Here is a 13,792-nt window from a genome sequence, read left to right as displayed (position 1 = left end):
CGGAAGACCCTGGGATCTTGTGAGCTCTCGAGAGCTGCACCTGCTTAGACATCAGGGAAGGGTGGTATAAATGAGGCCAGAGCAGCGACCTCCTTGTAGCCCATACTCCTTAAAGTCATCAAACAATGATTTAAAAAAAAAAAAAAAAGGCCAAAAGTTAATCAGAGGCAACTAATTATGGAAAATAGACTTGAAAAGTGCCAAGAGGAAAGAAACAGGATCCTAGAATGGAATGTTAGTTGTCTCTCCCCACACACACATCCAGAGCTGAATGAGAGAAGAAGGTCAAAAAATAAGATCCCAAGAAGTGTCACCAATACCTCAGTTTGGCACGAGGAGGGCCGAGAGGCTACACAGGCCATCAGGGAAAAGCCATAGAGAAATCCTGGAGAGAAGGAGTCCCTGGGCCCGTTGGGGTCCTGTGATAGAATGTCCTTTCACCTCCTGGTACAGGGAGGGTTCCTTTCACACAGGAGATTGATTTATTGCTTTCTGGAGATAAAGGGGGGCAAGTCTGAGCATTCTTCTTGCACTGGCTGTTTCTTAAGTAACTTTAATTCAAAATAATCAATATGCCAAAAGTGGCACATTTGGGGATGGCCTGCCCCAGAACCCCATCAAGGAAACCAGCTGGGGCGGGAAGAGCAGCTGGACCTGCCTTTGAGCCAAATAGCCAAGGAACCAAAGAACCAAAGGTTGTGTGGCCGAACGCTAGCCATCTGCCCAGCATTGTGTGGAGACAGAGTCCAGAGTTTTGGTCCACTAGCTTAAGTCTTGTTCTGGAGGCAGTGCCCACACCCCATAGGACAACACCAAAACCTCCCTTAAGGAAGTCCTTCCTCCATAATCCAGGGCACATGAAGAAGTCCCAAGAAAGAGGACACCCAGGGAAGATGAGCCACGAACAAGAATTACAAAGTCTATAAGTATAAGCAAGACTAGGAACACTAAGGTAGTTTTTAGACCCTAAAATAAGAAGAATTTACATTTGAGGAACTAGAGATAATAGACAATCTCAAAAATATTTTTTTTAATTTTTTTAAATTTTTATTTATTTATGATAGTCATACAGAGAGAGCGAGAGAGAGAGACAGAGACATAGGCAGAGGGAGAAGCAGGCTCCATGCACCGGGAGCCCGACGTGGGACTCGATCCCGGGTCTCCAGGATCGCGCCCTGGGCCAAAGACAGGTGCTAAACCGCTGTGCCACCCAGGGATCCCTCAAAAAGATTTTAAATTAAAATGTCTGTCAAACTCAAGAGAACTAAATGAATGAATAGCCACCATAAATAAGAACAGGTAATTATGAAATAAAAACAGGCAGATATTTCACAAAGTAGAAATATCAGAAACAAATAATGTAGTTATTAACTGGACAAAGCTCTATTTGTGTTTTACAGGTGTATGAGTGTTTTCTTATCCTCAAGCATTGACATGTACATTCTCAGAAAAAAGTTTGGAAGAATATACATCAAGTTGTGAATAGAAATTAACTCTGAGAATGGGTAGGGGTATGTCTTTCCGTCTTTTTGGACTATCTGCATCACCTACCTATTTTATATATATATATATATAGTGAATATGTAATGTTTCTATCAAAAGAAAAATCAACAAAAGACACATTTTAATTTAACTTAATTTTTAAATTTTTTAAAAGATTTATTTATTTTAGAGGGAGAGTGCAAGAGCAGGGAGAGGAGCAGAGGGAGAGGGAGAGAGACACTCTCAAGCAGACCTCCCCACTGAGCACAGAGCCTGATGTGGGGCTTGACCCCATGATCCTGAGATCATTACCTGAGCTGAAATCAAGAGTCAGGCACTCAACCAACTGAGGTACCCAGGCACCCCGACACATTTTAATTTTAAAATGATGGGGGTGTTGGCAGGGCTTCTGGTTCAGCCTACGTCACTAAGTATAAAATAATCATGAATTAAACCATGAGAAATTAATAAAATTTTATCACCTGAAAATAGTTAAATCTGGGGCAAATGTTTAGAATATATTTGGGATAGGCTGCCTTTATACAGGCTAAATGTCATACCCAAAATAATTCACTTCAAAGATAGTACAATATTGTGATTTATAACAAGAAATACATCCAGTTGAATAGCAGAGGGTTAGGGGCACCAACATCCACACAGTAGAAAATCCATACACCTTTTGCCTCCCTCAGTGTGGATCCCTGGTGATCTGGGAGATAGGATTTGAATATTTCACCAAAAACTTTACTAATAGCCTACCATTGACACAAATCCTTGCCAATAACATAAACAGTTGATTAACACTTATTTTGTATGTTATACGTATTAAGTAAACGTATCATATACTATATTCTTATAATAAAGTAGGCTAGAGAAAAGGAAATGCCATTAAGAAGTCGTAAGGAAGAGAAAATACATTTTCAGCACGGTACTGTATTTATTGAAAAAAATCAAAAAATCAAAAAAAAAAAAAGAAAGAAAAAAATCCATTAGTGGGCCTGTGCAGTTCAAACTTGTGTTGTTCAGGGGTCAACTGTGGTGGTTTTGATCAAAAGTCACAGAGGCAGGTGCCTCCAAGCACTGACTGGGGCTCAACCTGCCTCTCTCTCTCTCTCTTTTTTTTTTAATATTTTATTTATTTATTCATGAGAGACACAGAGAGAGGCAGAGACACAGGCAGAGGGAGAAGCAGGCTCCATGCAGGGAGCCCAATGTGGGCCTCGATCCCGGGGTCTCCAGGATCACGCCCTGGACTGAAGGCGGCGCTAAACCGCTGAGCCACCTGGGCTGCCCCTCAACCTGCCTCTCACATGGGTATCTTGTGGATGAGGAGAAACAAAAGTTATTTATTTAGTGATGACTAATGAGCAACATCAGATAAGGCCACTAGTAATAAGTCAAGATGGTTTAAAGAACATAACCTCAACAAATGCTTTCCAACCCAGTGTAATGTGCTTTTCCCTGGACACAGCGTCCTAGGGGATGAGTCACAAATACAGTGTGACAGAAAAATCTTCTACTCCAGGCCCCTGCCCGTGGTTCCCTCCTTCCCCTGGCAGGACTCTGGCATCGCATCTATAGCACCTCAGCTGACAGCCGTTCTCCCCTTCTCTTTGGTGCCATTCTCCTCTTTGCTTCAGTGGGACCAGCAGAGGGCTTTGCTATGATGCCGACCCTGCCGTCACCCAGAACGACGTTGTTAACTCCATCCGTCACTGGGGTAGTGGTCATTAGCAGCACTGCTCTCGGGTTTTTGTGGCTGTCACTGCTGCCCAGTGAGGACATCACCACATATTCTGACCCCATACTGTGCCCTTAGACCCTTCCTGAAGACACTGGACTTCCTCTATCGGAAACCATCGTGATATTTTGATTTTATTAGGAAGCAACCCTTGGCTGCCATTTGCTGTAAAGATTTGTCTCTAGAATGTGCTTCCTTGGGTGTAGCCAAGCACAGCCCACACAGCTCTCTGGCCACCCTTGGGTGAGCTGTTCCTCTTAAGCAGTATTCACAGCTTGTTTCTATGGCTCCAAAAGGAACAGTCCTGCTCTTCCATTTTCTGAAGGCTTCCTTGCTTCCTCCACCCAGAGCTGGGTCACAACTTCTCAGCCGTCAACCACCATCAACCATCCAGGGGAATATTAAAAAAATTCCTTTCCACCATTTCAAACCACAGCCTTCTATTTTTTTTTTTTTTAAAGATTTTATTTATTCATCTGAGAGTGAGAGAGAGCTAGCAGGAGCAGGGAGGAGGGGAAGAAGGAGAAGCAGACTCCCTGCTGAGCGGGGAGCCAACGTGGGGCTTGATCCCAGAACCCCAGGATCATGACCTGAGCAGAAGGCAGACGCTTAACTGACTGAGCCACCCAGGTGGCCCGAACCACAGCCTTCTAAATTGAAGTGAACTTTTTGCCCATCAGGCACATGTTAAGGTGTCAAAGTCACCCTTGTCTTTCTTTTTTTCCCCCTAGAGATGTAAACCTGCTCTCCTAGGGTCCAGCAGTTAATCCTTAAAATTCTTTTCATTTCTCCTGGCAGTCCTAGCACATTCTCATGCAAAGCAGATACACAAAATCCCATTTGGGTATGCCAACACACATCCCTTCCCTTGCGTATAGCTGTGGTCCCAGGAGCCTCTGCCACGTGATTGTGACTTGTCACACATGCCCTACCCTCAGCAGTCCAATGCTGACCTGCTCCAAAATGGTCCACTCCAGTCACGGGCCACCTGTTGTCTCCTATTCACAGCAGATGCTGTTTAACGACCAAAGCCAATCCAACCCTCAGGTGTTTAAACGAAAACAAGAAGGCTTTCCCTCCACATTTGCACTAGTTTAGATTTGCTGGGAAAAAGAGCATCTTAAAGAAAACATCAGGGATCCCTGGGTGGCGCAGCGGTTTGGCACCTGCCTTTGGCCCAGGGCGCGATCCTGGAGACCCGGAATCGAATCCCACATTGGGCTCCCGGTGCATGGAGCCTGCTTCTCCCTCTGCCTGTGTCTCTGCCTCTCTCTCTCTCTCTCTCTGTCTCTCTCTCTCTCTGTGTCTATCATAAATTAAAAAAAAAAAAAAGAAAACATCAGTGTTCACTGAGCATCTTTATGAACAGTGCACTAGGACAGACACAGACAAGGATTCGAAGATGGATAGTCCAGGCTTGTTCATGGAAGAAGTTTAGTCTGGAAAATAGGAGAGTCACATACTGGGGCGCCTGGGTCGTTGAGCGTAAATCTCTTGATTTTGGCTCAGGTCACGATCTCAGGGTTATGTGATCGAGCCCTGTGTTGGGCTCTGTGCTCAGCATGGAGTCTGTTGGAGATTCTCTCTCCCTCCCCCTCTGCCCCTCACTCACTCCACTCTTGTGCTCTCCCAAATAAATAAATAAATAAATTATATTAAAAAAAAAAAAGAAGAGTCACTATACTTTGCTGTTTGCTTGTCACTGTCTCAGTTCACATACCCTGTCCCAGTGTAATTAGTATCTATATTGCTTTCCACTCTTCAGAATGTCTCGGTTTGGAGGCTAAGAATTATACAGTCACGCTAGAGAGAAGATCTATTCACATGAAAAGAGAACTCAGAGGGACACCTGGGTGGCCCAGCAGTTGAGCATCTGCCTTCGGCTCAAGGCGTGATCCCGGGGTCCTGGGATCGAGTCCCACATCAGGCTCCCTGTGTCTGTCTGTGTCTCTATCCCTCTCTCTGTGTCTCTCATGAATAAATCAATAAAATCTTAAAAAAAAAAAGAGAGAGAGAGAGAACTTAGAAATGCAGGGTGGGACACACTATCAGGTGCAGGGTAAAGGGCTGTCACAATGCTTTTTAGAGAGGAGACAGAGGCGCCAAGTGTTTAAGTAGCTTCTGGGACCATGAGGCCTGTTGGGCATCGCTGGGACCAGTCTCCAAGGCTACTTCCTTAGCAGCCCCTCCACACACGTGCCTTCCCAGTGGAGAAAATGAGGCTTCCAGAGAATGGCAGGGAGGGGAGACACATGGGGGTAGACACCCCAGGAGAGTCTGCTTTCATTGCTTGGAAAGACAAATAAAAGGTTTTCAAATATTTTTAAGGGAGCACTAGAGAGAGTGATGGACAAAGCTATGAGGACTACTTGTCCTGGACACACACTACAGGGTCCAGATGCTGCGTGAGAAGGTGCTTCGGGTCTTCGTGTACGGGAGAGAGACTGAGGGGGGCCATACGGGTCTATCTGACTGCCCTGCAGAGGCCCAAGGAGACTATTTGGTGTGTGTGGAGACGCCTCCGGCCTGCCCCGGGCCTGCCCCTGCTCTGCTCCAGCCTGCCCAGGTCTCACGGGCAGAGGCAGGTACCAGCATCTGCCTTTGGCGTCAGTGGGGGCTGAGGGGACACTTGGCCTGGGTGCCTCTATTCAGTTCAGTTATTTACCCATCATGTGGTTAACCCCACTCACATCATGACGTGTCCCCCAAGCACCCCACTGATTATGGGGCTTTCCTGTGTGTTCTCTGTCTAATTCAAGTGGCTTCTGGAAGCCTTGCGGGGGGGAAGGGGCAGCACCAAACTCAGAGGCCCGGAGCCTTCCCCTGTGGTGGGGACAGGCAGGGAATCCCCACAGGCCGGCCAGCAACCCCCCAGTCACTGACACCCTTCTGCGACTTGTCAAAGAAGAATTTTCAGAAACGTCAAAAACGTGGCACGACATGGGTGAACACTGAGGATACTATGCTAAGGGAAGTAAGCCAGCCTCCAAAGGACAAATACTATATGATTCCACTACCGTGATATATTTAAAATAGTCAAATTCCTAGAAGTAAGGAGTAAGCTGGTGGCTGCCAAGGGCTGGGGGTGGGGGTGCGGTTGTTTAATGGGTATCAAAGTTTCTGTTCTGCAAGATGAAAAAGTTCTGTCTTACGGCAATGTAAATATTCTTACAACTACTGAAATGTACGTTTAAAAAATGCTTAAGATGGTATATTTTATGGGGTTTTTTTTGTTTGTTTTATACCAGAGCCATACACACAGACGTGATACTGTAGGGATGGTACAAGGGAGTTTTTTGGCATGATCAAGCTGTTCTGTGGCCTCGTTGTAGTGGTTGCACAATTTCTAAATGGGTAAAGTCCATGGAACTGTAACATGAAGTGTCCATTTTGCCTTATGTCAATTTTTTAATTAAAAATTTTAAAACATAGTTTTCTTACAAATGTAGACTAAACGTGTATCAAAAGCGAATTTAATTAATTAATGAGATAATCAACAGGATGGTAAGGCTGGTTCAAAAAAGTATAGAACAGGGGCACCTGGGTGGCTCAGTCAGCTAAGTGTCCCTCAGCTTAGGTCCTGATCCTGGGACCCAGCCCTGCTTCAGGATGTCAGGATGTCAGGATGTCGGGGTGTCGGGGTGTCAGGCTCTCTGCTCAGTGGGGAGCCTGCTTCTCCCTCTCCCTCTGCTGCTCCCCCTGCTTGTGCTTAATCTCTCCCTCTCCCAGTCAAATAAATAAAATCTTAAAAAAAAAAAGTACAGAAGATATTTAAGTCTTTCTAATAACTGAAAGAGCATTGAAATAGTTTGTGAAGCTACATCATAAAACCTTAGCCTTGTGTTTTATTTATGCAAAAATTTATTTATGCAAACATTTTTATTTGCATCACTCTATGACAATCCTGTGTGGCTATCGGTTTTCTATGCTTTCCTTATAAAGTTGTAAAATACCCTAATTAATAGTAACTAGACAAAGGTTCACATCCCTAGAAAATCAGATCATCCCCCACAGGCAGGACTGTCGCGGGACAATGCCCCAGCCCAGCAGGACTCAGGGGCTTGCAGGAATCCCCTTGTCCCATTTCCAAATCTTGGACAACTTTTCCTAACCGTCCAGATGAAAGGAAACAAGAGAATGTGAGGCCCAGAGCTGTGCCAGGCGGAAACAGTGAGCGGCGCTATCAAAGAAGCGATGCCCCCGGGGACGCCCTGCTGTCCGGAGGAGGCCAGCGGGTGCTCGTCCTCGTAGGGGATCAGCAGTTTCCAGGAACCTAGGCATTTAGAGAAAGGACCGTAGGAACGAAACTGGGAAGGGGTTCCCGGCTCCACAAGCCACCCAGATCCTTCTCAGACCCATCAGGCCCATCCTTGCCCCAGGATTCTGGACTCACAGCAGTGTGGGGCCTGGATCTGTCCCTCCACGTTTCACAGACACTATTCCGACCTCTATGACTTCAGGTGGCTCCCTCTGCCTTTCTTTTCCAGGCACTGGAAATGGAACACCCATGGGTGGATCTGCTCGGAGGGGAACCCCAGGGAAAGCCCAGAGCAGACTTAGAAGTGGATCTGGCCTGCTCTGGAGATCTCCTGCGAATGGGAGGGGTCTGGCCAGCCCCCCCGAGGCTGACGTCAGGTGCAGGGGGACCCCTGAGACTGCCCCCCCCACCCCCCCACCCCGATCCAAGGCCCCTGGGCTTCATCTGTGGGGAAGGGAGGGAGCAAAGCTGCTCAGCAGGAAGGGGAATGCAGAAAATGTGGGGGGGAGGGGGGCAGCTGGAGCACCTGAACAAAAGGCCCTGATAAATCCGGAATGGAGAGGAATGGAGAGCCTAGGCCAGGGTCCCTCCAAGGCAGCCAGAGGCCTTTTTTACACCCTGGTCGCCCCGGGGCCGCTGAATTCTTCACCTCCCTGCGATGGTGACTGGTGACGGGAGAGAGGTGACCCCCGCGTCTGTGCCAGCCTCCCCCCCCCCTTAATAATTCAGGGCTGTCGACCCAGCGGGCCGCAGGCCTGGGCAGGGCCCGGAGCCAGGGCCTGTGGTTCCGCTGTCCCTCGCCGCCTCCCGCACCAACTCCCAGGGTCTGACTCCCCCCACGGAACCTTCGGGACCCTCAGGCGGGCACTAAGGCCTCCAGCCTGTCAGCCCTTCCCGCCCGGCTGCCCCCGGCCACGGCTCTGGTCTGTTGTCTGGCGGCCCTCAGGCCCCCCCCTCGCTGGATGCAGCTCCAGGAAGGGACGTTCTCATGACCCCGCCAGCCCCCTCCTCTTCGGGGCTCCCCTCCACCTCCCCCCTCTGCATTCCCCGGCCTGAGCTCCCTGCCAGTGGGGGGACCTGCAAGGCAGGGGAGGGACCACCCCTCGAGTCCCTGCAGAGCCCAGGCTCTGCTCTGCATCAGGAAAGGCGGGGCGGGGGCGAAGGTGCTGCGGCCTGACAGCGTGGACGCCAGAGAGATCCCGTGGCACCTCGGTCCCTCTGGGGAGGGCAAAAGAAGGGCCAGGTTCCTGGCAGCCCGCGAAGGGCCGCCCGGGGAAGGTAGCCGCTGAGACCGTCTCCACCCCGGCCCCGGCCCCGGCCGCGGAGGGGACAGTGGCTGCCCCGGGTCTGGGCCTCCTGCCACGCTCCACACTGGGGACAGAGGTGCTGGAGCTGAAACAAAGCTGTTGCCGTGGCAGCAACAAAAACAAGCAGCTCACGTGGAGCAGGTAAGCCCACGCGCCAGCAGGGTCCTGGCAGGCGGGGTGCAGGCCGCAGAGCAATCAGGAGAGGCTCGGGCCACAGGCCGGGGACCCCCGGGAATGCAGGACACAGGGGTCCCCGGGGTCTCCCCCGCCTCGGGCAGCAGGAGCCAGCTCAGAGGGACCACAGTCTCCCTGTGCCTCTTCTGCGCGAAACTGGGCCCTGCTGACTTTGGCACCAGACCGAGCCTCCTGGGTGGGAGGCAGGGAAAATACCTCTTACATAACTCAGTTTACGGTTTGACTTTTTGAAAGCCACAGCGTGCCACCGATTCGGGAGAGGACTTTATCTGAGGCTGCTCCACGGTTGGTCTCCTCATCACTGGGCCTCCTTCCCACCAGAGAGGTTCCCCTCTGCTGAGCAGCTGGGGCCGGGCCTGGGCCCGACCTTCACATCCTCACCAGCCTCCGGAGGTGGGAATCCGAGCCTGAGGCTATGGGGGGCTCCAAGGTTAAGCGACAACTTCTAAATGATCTCCCGCCACCTTGGGTTTCTGCTGATCAGGTTCTGGAGCCCAAATGTAGGTTTATCATATTTCCCTGTTAGAGGTCATCTTGAAGCCTACCCCAAAAGAGAAAGAAAGTAGACTGGTGGTTGGCTAGGGCTGGAGGAGGCCTGGAGGTTTCAGGGTCTAAGGGGTACAGCGTTTCTTTTTTGGACGAAAATATTCTAAAATTCATTGGGAAGATGGCTGTATGACTCTGAATATACTAAAAACCACTGAACAGCATGCTTTTTTTTTAAAGTTTTTATTTGCTTATTAAAGTCATCTATACCCAACACGGGGCTCAAATTCATGACCCCAAGATCAAGAGTCACATGCTCTTCCAACCAAGCCAGCCAGGCCCCCCTCTATTGTATACTTTAGATGGGTGAATTTAGATCGATGTGACTTACATTTCAATAAAGCTGTTACAAAATAAATAATTTTGACAGATTTGGGCTCACAAGATGATCTGCCATTTGGGGTACGGGCTCTGCATCTGCTCTCAAGCCAGCTGTCCCTCTGACCAACACATCCTCCTCCTTATATGTATCTTATTTTGTTTTGTTTTGTTTATTTTTTTTAAGATTTATTTATTTATTTGAGAGAGGGAGAGAAAAAGAGTTGCATGTGAGTGGGGGCAGGGCCAGGGGGAGAGACACAGGGCTCAATCGCAGGACCCATGAGATGATGACCTGAGCCAAAATCACACACTGGATGGTTAACCAACTGAGCCACCAGCCTCCTTGGATGCATTTTTTTAAAAGATTATTTACTTATTTACCTATTTGAGAGAGAGAGCATGAGCAAGGGGCTGCAGAGGGAGAGACAGAAGCAGGCTCCCCGCTGAGCAGGGAGCCCATTGTGGGTTGGTGGGGTTTGATCCCAGGCTTGGGATCATGACCTGAGCAGAAAGCAGATGCTTAACCAGTTCAGCCACCCAGGTGCCCCCCCACCCCGCCCAGATACATTTTAAAATCTCCTGGTATAAAGGTTTGCTGTCATCCACCCTCACCCTCTGTTACTTGTCCCGATTCCTGGCAGTCACACTAGCCTCCGGCAGCAGGGCCCCACAGAGCTCTGTCTCATGCTCTTATGTCCACTCACGTGGAAAAGATCACAAGGGCCCAAATGGCATCTCACCTACTGCTCTGCCTGTGAGAGTGGAAGAGGAATGAGCTATCCTGGATTGTTAAGAATGTGGCAGGAAATCAGCAGATGTATGGGGGGGGAGGGTGATGAAACTGTGGAAGACCACCTTGCATCCTAACCCACACTTGGCCACCCAGAGCTATGGGCTTGCATTGGGCTGGTGATAAAATGAGGCCTTCATTTCCTTAGAGAAGTCAACAGAAGATCTCTCAAAACTGCCTGTCTTCCTACCTCAGCGTGGGTGCCAAGGCCTTTGGTGGTCCCTCTAAAGGTCAGTGAGCCCTGAGACATTGATTCCCTTTGCTCTGTGGGGCCTGGAATGACCACAGCTCTTGGGCTGGTAACCTTGGGCTATTTGCAACCTGGCTCAGGGTTCCAGGTTTCTCTCAGTTTACCCAAGTAAGCCAAGAGGTAAAAACAGTTGGCACCCAGCTCTTGTTTTGGTTCAGGTCATGATCTCATGGGTTGAGAGATTGAGCTCTGCTGAGCAGGGAATCAGCTTGAAGATTATCCCTCTGCCCCTCCTCCTCTCATCCCTGCCCCCTCTAAGAAATAAATAAATCTTAAAAAAAAAAAAAAATAGGATGCTTGGGTGACTCAGTGGTTGAGCCTTTGGCTCAGGTCGTGGTCCTGGGGTCCTGGGATCGAGTCCCACATTGGACTCCTCACAGGGAGCCTGCTTCTCCCTCTGCCTGTGTCTCTGCCTCTCTCTGTGTGTCTCTCATGAATAAATAAAATCTTAAAAAAAAAAAAAAGAGAGAGAGAGAGAGAGAAAGAAAGAAAAGAGAAGAAAGTAGCTGGGTGAAATCACTGCCTTGACCAGTGGTTCTCAAAGGGTAGTCCCAGAACCAGCAGCATCAGAATCTCATGGGAACCTATTAGAAATGCAAATGCTTGGGCCACCCCAGATCTGCTGAATTGGAAACTCCAGGGATGGGGCCCAACAATCTGTGTTTTAAGCCATCGAGGGGAGTCTGATGTACCTTAAAGTTTGAGAGCCATGGCATAGATCCCGAGGTCCCTGAGGTATAGGGATATTTGCCTTGTTCTAATGGGTATCCTCAGCTTTTAGCTGTGTCTGCCTGTTATATGGGAGGAAATAATGAAAATTTTATTGAATAAATGAATGAATAAATGAATGGTTTAGTTCCACTGCCATTAATTGCTTCTCTCCAAGCAGATGCCAACCAGGACATTTGCAAGCTGATAAAAAGGGAAGAGTGTGGGTATATCTGATCGTTCACTTCAGCTTCTAGTTGGCTCAGTTCGGTGTCTGAATTATTAAGCAGGACTTAACAGCGCATTTACGTTTTCTTTTTACAGATGAGGACTTGACTCCGATAATTCTTCCCTAATCCCCAGAAACAAAAGCATTTTCCACTTGATTTCCAACTCAGGCTCTCCCCCTACACTCTTCTGGCTCTGGAAGGAAAGGAAAAGGAGGAGGCAGCTGGAAGGATGTTTCTGCATTTTCAAGTTAGAATGTGCCCAAACTGGGACGCCGGGGTGGCTCAGCAGTTGAGCGTCTGCCTTGGCTCAGGGCATGATCCTGGGTCCAGGGGATGGGGGGATCGAGTCCCACATGGGGCTCCCTGCAGGAAGCCCACTTCTCCCTCTGCCTGTGTCTCTGTCTCTCTCTGTGTGTCTCTCATGAATAAACAAATAAATCTTTTAAAAAATAAAATAAAATAAAAATAAATGTGCCCAAATGATTATACATCTGGCTCCTAGGAGAACCAAGACATAGGGGCCAAGCATTTCTTTTTTTTTTTTTTAAGATTTTATTCATTTATTCATGAGAGACACACAGAGAGAGAGAGAGAGAGGCAGAGACACAGGCAGAGAGAGAAGCAGGCTCCATCCAAGGAGCCCGAGTGGGACTCGATCCCGGGACCCCAGGATCACGCCCTGGGCCGAAGGCCGGTGCCAAACCGCTGAGCCACCCGGGGATCCCCCAAGGGCCGAGCATTTCTTAGAAACCCCGGGGATGGGCAGGCACAGAAGAAGGAATAGCCCCGCTTCCCGGTTCCAGCCAGGCGGCACCTCCTCTCATCTGATCCCGAGTCACAGGCCAACTTCCTGATTCACGGCTGCTGCTACCTCCCTTGAATGGCATTTCTTGGGCTCGACCCAAAGCTGGTATTTCTTGGGCTGGCATTTAAAGTTTGAGAGCCATGGCATAGATCTCAAGGTGGCATTTCTTGGGCTCGATCTCCCCAAACCACCCCCTGTGTCCCCCAAGCCTTGCTCCTGTGACCACACACGGCCCAGCAGCAGAGGGCAGGGGCAGCGCCAGGACTGGGGTGACATCCGCTGCCCGAGTTCCACCTGCCACCGGGGCCCACCCTCCACTGACAGGCGCTGGCTGCCCCCGGGCCCTTCCCCCCACCCGACACCCAGCACCTTCTCTCAGTGTCTTCTCTGTGTTTTAGAGGGGGGGCCTCTGGAGCAGTGGTAGAAAGACCAGGCTGAGAAGTGCCCCCGGCCCTTGTCTGGGGCTGTAGGCTCATCACGAGACATAAAGTGTCCCCCTTCCTCCTCATGGATGACCAGGGCTTAATCCTGGGGGTTTAGGTGTCCCCGGCTCAGACACATGAGCCTTTATTATCTTCATCAAGTAGGTAAAGGGCTGGGGGGAGGGGAGCTGCCTCAGATGCAGGATCACAAGGGGCTTCCTTCCCAGGCCCCATGAGCTATGGGGATCTGCCTCCCAGGAGTGCTGAGGGTGAGAGGCAGGGGCACCAGGGTGGTGGCCCCCCAAAGCTGTGTCCTAGCTTAGTCTGAAAGAGGAGGAGTCACGCTGAGGAGCCATCAGGGCAGTGGGGAGAAGAGCGCACACAGCGCCTAGGGACGGCTCTTCCCAAGCCTCTGGGGCCTGGGCACCCACAGGCCGTGGGGTGCAGGGTGAGGACGGAGAAGAAGGACGGGACCCTACCAAACCACAGGGACTCCCTCCTTCCAATCCCAGAGCAAGGGATGCTTTGTCACTCCTCACACTTGGGGAGATCTTGAACAAAATTGCCCTTGACTGTAAGCTCCTAGAGACAGGGGACAGGCCTGCGCCTTGATCTCCCTGCCCCAGCGCTCAGCAGTGACAGGCACAGGGCAGACGAAGGCTCGCCCGGGAATGCCACCATCTCTGCCTGTTCATGTTCTTTCTCCTGCTCCTCCTCCTCCCGCCACCCTCCTCCTC

General features: G+C 50.0%; 1 protein-coding gene and 1 long non-coding RNA gene across 12 annotated transcripts in view; one reads left to right on the top strand and one right to left on the bottom strand.

Annotated features, from left to right (window-relative positions):
* The window catches only part of B3GNT2 (UDP-GlcNAc:betaGal beta-1,3-N-acetylglucosaminyltransferase 2), a 270,923-nt gene that overhangs the window by 39,236 nt on the left and 217,895 nt on the right, over positions 1 to 13,792 (bottom strand). The window lies entirely within an intron of this gene.
* Positions 7,925 to 12,298, top strand: LOC140600331 (uncharacterized). 2 transcript variants are annotated; one of them, XR_012003601.1, is made up of 3 exons: positions 7,937 to 8,929; positions 9,218 to 9,376; positions 11,923 to 12,298. It is a non-coding gene; the product is annotated as an uncharacterized lncRNA (long non-coding RNA). The 2 variants fall into 2 exon arrangements; XR_012003600.1 differs by having other exon boundaries at positions 7,925 to 8,929; positions 9,218 to 12,298.

The sequence above is a fragment of the Canis lupus genome, chromosome 11 (assembly GCF_048164855.1).
Source record: "Canis lupus baileyi chromosome 11, mCanLup2.hap1, whole genome shotgun sequence".
NCBI lineage: Eukaryota > Metazoa > Chordata > Mammalia > Carnivora > Canidae > Canis > Canis lupus.
This window is presented reverse-complemented; position numbering and strand designations above follow the sequence as displayed.